The 7980-nt window shown below is 46.3% G+C and overlaps 1 non-coding gene across 1 annotated transcript; it reads left to right on the forward strand.

Annotated features, from left to right (window-relative positions):
• The first annotated feature begins 4006 nt into the window (after positions 1-4006).
• LOC114232942 (U6 spliceosomal RNA) lies at positions 4007-4113 on the forward strand. The gene has a single exon (XR_003619056.2). It is a non-coding gene; the product is annotated as a U6 spliceosomal RNA (small nuclear RNA).
• Positions 4114-7980: the final 3867 nt, after the last annotated feature.

Raw genomic sequence — 7980 nt, forward strand, 5'->3', positions numbered from 1 at the left:
CAAGGATCTCTATCTCCGAAAGCCCGGGAGTGCAATGGCCATCTCTTGTTTCATCATTCAGGTGGGGCCACAGGAAATCTGGCCAGGCAGCGGTGCTGGGAGACAAAGTGATTGCTGAGGGTGGGGGTAGATTAGGACTTCCTGGACCTTAATTTCTTTAAAGGTTTATCGGTCTGAAACAAGAGGATCCTGATTTAAGAGGGGAACAAACTTACATCAGATGCTTCAGCCCCGGGGCAGACGGGAGCCTAACCGGACAGGTAGGCCTTGCCTCCAAGCAGGGTTGCACGTGACTGACGTCTCCTGCTGGAGAGGTAAGGCCACTGCCATTCCCATTAAAAAAAAAATAAAAATAATAATAATAATAATAGTAATAATAATAATAAAAGGCTGATCCGTGGTCCATCCGCACAAATCAAGACTTAGAACTGGAAGGGACCAGAATTCAATCCCTGCACCCCACCCCCATTTTCCAGATGGGAAGCCACCCTTGGAAGCAAATTTATGGATAAAAAATAAATGAGGGTACTCAGATTAGGAGATATCTTCAAGACTGCAGCAGAACAGAGTAGTTAGTTCCTTAGCCTCTGGGGCTTGCAAGGCCTGAACTCTGCCCTTTGTCTCCTGTCCTCCTGTCACTTGCTGGGAACATTAAAGATATCAGGTCAGGGTAGTTATGTGAAGTGCTTGGAGGGCTGGGGGTAGATAACATCCTCTTGAAGTGAGAAGAAGAGAGTTGGGGGTTACCTGTATGGTTGTGTCTTTCTGTTGCCCAGGAGAGAAGGTCAGGAAATTAATTCATCAGAGGACCATTCACTCCTTTCACCAGACAGACTGAGAGCAGGGCAGGAGATAGACTTAGGGTGTTGTTGTTGTTGTTCTTGTTGTTCTTCTTGTTCTTCTTCTTCTTCTTCTTCTTCTTCTTCTTCTTCTTTCTCTCTCTCTCTCTCTCTCTCTCTCTCTCTCTCTCTCTCTCTCTCGGAGGAAATAAATGGGGGGGGGGAGTGTATTTCAGAAAACTGTGGAACACTAAGAAAAATGGAAATGTTTAAAAAGTGGATCTTCATAAGCAAACTAACCATCCAGAGCCAGTTTGGTAAGGTCAGTTTACTAGGAATCATTCATTCACTCAGTAAATACCCTCATAGAAGCAGTGTGCTAAGCACCTTTTTCATTCACTGTCTCATTCTGTTACTAAAACACCCTTTCTCAAATGGGAAGGACTATGTTAATGGACACTAAGTAATTTTGTTTCTTTTCCAAAGAAATACATTTGTTGCTGTCTCATTGTGTTCCCACAAAGTGATGAAAAAAGGACAGGCAGTCCTTTATCCCTGGAGCATTTTCCCAGAGTATAAGCAACTAGGGTACAGAGTGAAAAACCACCTGGAAGGAGGGAGGGAGAAGAACTCTACATGGCTTCCCCTCTGATACTCCTCACTCTTGTGATGGAGGGGGCAAATCCCCATACCTTTGTCTGCCAGGAGAACCTTTGGAGCTGGAAGGGGAATTTCCTGTTAGTCCCTCTGAGGAGCCAGGGTCAAGGGTCTTGGTTCATCCCTGTGAAATGAAGGGTAGGATCCCTTCCACCTGCCTGGAGATGAAAAAACTTTGTTGCTGTTTTGTACACCTTTCCCTGCATTGAAGCAGATGCGATGGGGGGAAACCCAAAAATGTGTCACTCCTGGGAGGAAGATCCTATAAAGCCTGCATTTGGTGTGCTTCTCTCCCCACCCCCCATTCCCCTGGGGCCTAGGCTGGCCGCAGGTCAAGGTTGCCTTGGAGACCCAGTTCTGGCATCCTTTCCTCCAGGAAGCCTTCCCCAGTGACTCCACTCCAAACCTCCATCCCTTAGGTGCCCACCCCCCGCCTTAGGGCACCCTTACACATGGTGCTTATCTCTGTTAAAAATTGTTTCCCCTTTCATCTTCCCACTGGACTATGAGCTTGTTGAGGGTGGTAGTCTCCTTTTCTTAACTTCCAGTGGCTAGCACTTGAAGAGGCTCAGTGAATGTTCCTTGGGTGAAAAAAATGAATGAATGAATAAATGGATGGCTAGATTAAGCAAGGTGGTGGATTTTCCCAGAATTGCAGACCATCTGGATTCTCAGCATCTAGGTGGGCCCTTCAGCAGTCTTTGATGCTTCTACCTTTCTTTCTTTCTTTTTTTAAATATATTTCTATTGATTTCAGAGAGGAAGGGAGAGGAGAGAGAGGTAGAAACATCAATGATGAGAGAGAATCATTGATTGGCTGCCTCCTGCACGCCCCCTACTGGGGATCGAGCCCACAACCCGGGCATGTGCCCTTGACTGGAATCGAACCTGGGACCCTTAAGCCCAGTGGTCGCCAACCGGTGGTCCATGAGGTCCAAAAGGTTGGCAACTGCTGGTTTAAGGAAACCTTTGGAACAGCTGTCGCCAACCAGACGCTCTATCCACTGAGCCAAACCAGCTAGGGCGCTACTACCTTTCTATCCCCTTTCTGGCAAGTGCTGCCAAGAGCCTTGGATGTATCTGAACATTTCCCTTCCTCTTCAGCCCAGGCCTGGGAGTGGGGCTTTTAAGGTAACCCAGTTCTTCAGGTTGGAATATTGTCAGCAACCCCCGGAAGCTGGGGAGAGAGGTGACATTGTACAGATGGCTGACTTGTTGTGGAAAATCTTTAAAAGCAATTAGTACTTTACCTTCAAATGCCTCAAAATACTTTAAAAAATTGAGATGAAATTTACATATAGTAAAACTAACAATTCATTGGCATTTAGTGTATTCACAATGTTGTGCAATCACCACCTCTATTTAATTATAAAACATCTTTATCTTTCAAAGGAGACCAAACCCATCAAGCAGTTACTCTCCTCAAGATACTTTTGAAGTTTATATTCCCTTGTTGTAGAGAGTAAGGCTGCCATTTGCATAACTCCCAGAGGGCACCATTCCCATTAGTCTCTGCATTTACATATGTCTTCATGAGAGCACTGGTCTCATAGACCAACACGCAGTGAGAATCTGCATCAAGACAACCCTGATGGGGAGACTGGTCATGGGCTAGTGTAATGTCCCCCGTAACTCAGGCCCATGGAGTTAACCAGGCCCCATATCCCAGTCTCTGTGGCCAGAGCCCTGACCATACAGACATTGTCTCTTCCTGGGCTCTGCTCCATTCCCGTGGGACCCACTGCAGCCTGCAATTTAAAGTCAATGAGCACTCATGCCTGGCCACCTGCCCCTCCCTGTTCAGGCGGTTTCTGTCCTGCGCATGGTTCCCAGGGCCTCCGTCTGGCAAGTTGCCCCAGTCGGGTTTGGGGAGTTAAACCAGATCTTGGGGTGGGAGTGTGATCCTGGGAACCCCAGAATTCAGGATGGGAACCCCTGAAGGCCAGCCAGCTTGCCTGCACCTCTCTGGCCTACAGCCCTTTGGAAACTTCTTAGTAAGGGAGTGTAGGTGGTAGGAGGAGCCAGTGGGTCAGGGGTCAGTGGGTGGGGGAGGGTAGTATGGTGGTAGGAAGTGGGACAGTGAAGCCAGCAAAAGTGTTCCCAGGACTTCTGTGAGTTTTTTACTTGAAAAACAACAAACAGGTTAGTCAAAATAGCAAGATTATAAGTGCACCTGGCTTACTTGGAGGGCTGTTAAGCTTTTGACAGCCCAGGGCTTCATGGTTGGATTTTCACAGTGCTATTAGAGGGAGAATTAAAAACTTAGTGGGGCGTCCTTTGCAAACAAAGCTACTTGTTGAAATGGAAATAGTAACAATACATTGTATTGTGCAGCCCTTCAAAGAAGCTTTTAAAATGTGTTATGTATTGCCCTACCTGGTTTGGCTCAGTGAATAGAGTATCAGCCTGTGGACTGAAGGGTCAAAGGTTTGATTCTGCCTTGACCCCCAGTAGGGGGTGTGCAGGAGGCAGCCATCAATGATTCTCTCTCATCATTGATGTTTCTGTCTCTCTCCCTCTCCCTTCCTCTCTGAAATCAATTAAAATATATTTTTTAAAAATGTATTATGGTGCTCGCTTCGGCAGCACAAATACTAAAATTGGAACGATACAGAGAAGATTAACATGGCCCCTGTGCAAGGATGACACGCAAATTTGTGAAGCATTCCATATTTTTTTAAATGTATTATGTGTTTACACCCTGAGAAATGAATGTAGTGCCATTCTACAGACGAGGAAACTGAGGCCCAGAGTGATCCTTCATTAACCAGTGCCTTTCAAGCCTGACTGGTACAATCAGAAACATCTGAGGAGCTTGTAAACCATAGATTTCCATCTCCCTAAGCCCATTCTGGTTTGTACACAAGCTCTCCAGGCCGTCCTGATGCTCTACTTTAGTAGGGTTGTCGGCTCCCCAGTCTATCAAAGGGCCTCTCTGTGGGTTGGGGATGGGTTAGGGCAGTGGTCGGCAAACTCACTAGCCAGCAGAGCCAAATATCAACAGTACAACGATTGTAATTTCTTTTGAGAGCCAAATTTTTTAAACTTAAACTATATAGGTAGGTACATTGTTATTAACTTAATTAGGGTACTCCTAAGCTGGCCTTTGCTAAAAACTCAAGGGGTCAAAGAGCCGCATGTGGCTCGTGAACCGCAGTTTGCCAACCACGGGGTTAGGGGCTAGTGAGATGGCATGCACCTGTGGAGACTAGGCCCACAGGTGATAGTGATGAGCTCACAGCCAGACAGTTCTGCTGGGCTCCTAGGTTTCACATGAGGCAGGATAGTAAGAAGTTAGGAAAATTTCCCGGCAAGTGGACCGAGGGAAACCAAGACAAGATAGTTAAACAAGGCCGAGCAATTAACAGCCTGCTAATAAATCACAAGATCTTATCTTCCCTAACCAAGGACACGTAGGAGCGGATGGTTTACACCTCTCCTTCCCAACCAGGGAGTAAGTAGCTTAAATCACCCTGGTCCGGGAGAGAGATAACAGAGACCCAGTTGGTGCCATAAGTGCCAGCCAAACTCCAGAGAATGAAGTCAGGGGAATAAATAACAAAAAAACCAATCAGAGCCAGACAACTCCAAGATAAAAGGAAAGCAGGAACGCTAACTAGGGAATGACCCCAAACTCTCCTATAGGCTCATTTGACGTATCAGCATATTCAAGAACAGACCTGGAAAACTGTTGAATATTCTGTTGAGACCCTCCCCTGAGATCTCTCCTGAAACTTCCACCTTTAGAAAACAGATAAAGACCCTCGAGACAGGTGGTGTGGCATGCCCCTCTGCGTGTCTGGACAGAGGTCCAAGGTCTGGTATGGAGAGCCCTCGTCCCTGAAAGGGGGCTGACCCCTTGACTGTCATGCAATGCACGTTTTCGGGAAACCTGATGCTAAATCATCGTTGACCTAACTTTCAACGTTTTTTATATTTTTTTTTATTTACAAACCCTTGTGTTGAAGGCTGACTTTCAATAGATCGCTGTGAGGCTGCTTCATATGAAACCCCAACCCAGAAGCAGGTTGGCCTTGTTTGACTATCTTGTAGATAACCTGCTTCTGGTCCGGGTTTCATATGTAGCAGAGCAGCTCCCTCGCTGAGATCCACTGAAAGTCAGCCCTCGACACAGGGTTTGTAAACAAATAACTTTATTTATTTATTTATTTTTAAATGGGAACATTTTCCTGTTTTTGTTTTTTTTTAAATATATTTTATTGATTTTTTACAGAGAGGAAGGGAAAGAGAGAGTTAGAAACATCGATCAGCTGCCTCCTGCACAACCCCCACTGGGGATGTGCCCACAACCAAGGTACATGCCCTTGACCGGAATCGAACCTGGGACCTTTCAGTCCGCAGGCTGACGCTCTATCCACTGAGCCAAACCGGTTTCGGCTAAACAAATAACTTTAAAAACCCTCTGACCCAGTGCACACTCGCTCTCTTGAGCACTCTTGTGTGCCCTCCACCCCCCGCTGCTCACTTTTCCTCAGGAGTGCACTTTTGCTTTCTTTCTCCTAAACCCTAAAGGTCCCCACGAGACTCTCAACCAGGGGAGCCGCAGGCAGCAGCAGCTTGTCCTGGGCTAACCCTCTGAACTTGTCTTTAAGGACTCGTGTGCCTCTGTAACTTCCTTTTTTGAATCCACAAAGCCCGGCTTGGCTCACTTCTGTTACTGTGACTTCCTTCCCTGAATCCAGGCGGCCCGGTCTAGGCTCACTCCTGTTGCTGTGACCTTGCCCCTTCTATCTTAACCTCTTCCTTGGTTTCACTGTCCCCAGCTTTAATAACGTACTCTTAAAGAATCACCTAGACTTGTGTCGTGAAATTTTTCCTACACAAAGTCAAGAACCCACACATTCCAGATTGTGCTGGGACAGACCTAACATGATCCTGGTCCCTCTCTGGTGACAACAAGAAATTATTTCCCCTGGGGACAGTGCAAGGGCAGTGGGAACCCCACAAAGGGTTGGCTGGATAAGCCACCATGAAAAGGGATGGGGATTTTGAGAACTAGCAGGATAGTCTTAGGATACTGACAGAACACCATGAACACGAGGCTCTGTGGTGAGAGGCACGAGGCCTACCAGACGTCCACTGCTTTCCACCTTGTTTCCCGCACACCCAGAGTGGTGCAGTGAGCTCGCTGTCAGAGGGACTCAGCCACCCTCCAGGGCACCATCTCTTTTCTCACGAATACACCCCACTTCTCTCAGAAAGGAATCCCATCTGCTCCGGGGCCAGCTTTCAGCCAGGATGCCCCTGTCTTCCTTGGCTTCTGAGCCCTTTTGAGAAAAGAAAGCAGAAGTAGAGGGAGGCTGAGGCAACATCCTGCTTCAGTTTGTACCAGAAGCCTAAGCACAATGGCTGAGTTGCCTGTGAGGGCCAGGAGTCAGCTGATCTGAGGTCAAGCTATTTGGCCACTAAGGATGAATAGGGTTCTAGGCTGTGGCCTGAAACAGCCTGTAGAAAATATAATACATCTTTGAAGTTCCATACTTTTATTACAAATAATGCAACTTTGCATTCTAGCTTTACATCCTGTCTGTGTTAAATTTTAGTGGCAACTTTTAAAATTATTTACTAGTTAAATTACTTAAACTTAGTAAAAGTTAAGTTTTACTTAACTTTAAAGTAAACATTTCTTACTTTAAAAATTTTAGCCCTGCCTAGCTGGTATGGCTCAGTGGTGGAGTGTTGACCTATGAACTAGGAGGTCACACACACTTTGATTCCCACTCAGGACACATGCCTGGGTTGCAGGCTCAATCTCCAGTGTGGAGTGTGCAGGAGGCAGCTGATCAATGATTTTCTCTTATCATTGATGTTTCTGTCTCTCTCTACCTCTCCCATCCTCTCTGAAATCAATAAAAATATTTAAAAAAAAAACTTTTTTAGCCCTGCAGGCTGGGTGGCTCAGTTGATTAAGTGTCATCCCGTACACCAAAAAAAAGGTTGTGGGTTTGATCCCCAGTCAGGATGTGTAGGAGAGGCAGCCAATTGATGTTTCTCTTGCACATTGATGTTTCTCTTTCTCAAAAAAAAAAAATCACTAAAAATATATATCCTCAGGTGAAGATTAAAAAAAAATTAATAGAGAAAAAATATACTGCAATTATCCTGTGTTGGGATTTTCATACTCCAGTTTTGAAAACCTAGACCTAGAGAATCTCAAAGGCCTCTTCGACTTCCATAGGGATCATACCGAAGGAAAGAAAAATCATGAGTTTCACGGAGCTATTTTGCTAAAAATCCCAGGCCAGGCCCGTAAGGGTGTGGACCATCTGGAGGAAGCCTGCCAGAGAAGGTAGAAGCAGACATTCCAGTTCCAGCCTTTCAGTGGTCTTGACCTTTGAGGGTTTCCAATTGCCATGTATCAAAGGGGAAGGTGGGGACAGGGTGGCTTTGCTCACCAAGCTGGGGGGAGTGGGAGAGGGAGAGACAAGGAGGATCAGGAGCTGCTACAGTGGAGACAGCCTGAATCCAGGCTCACTGCCTGCCTGCACAGCAAAATGAGGCCTATTTTTTTGTTTGTCCTTCC

Source organism: Eptesicus fuscus, chromosome 17 (genome assembly GCF_027574615.1).
Source record: "Eptesicus fuscus isolate TK198812 chromosome 17, DD_ASM_mEF_20220401, whole genome shotgun sequence".
Lineage (NCBI taxonomy): Eukaryota > Metazoa > Chordata > Mammalia > Chiroptera > Vespertilionidae > Eptesicus > Eptesicus fuscus.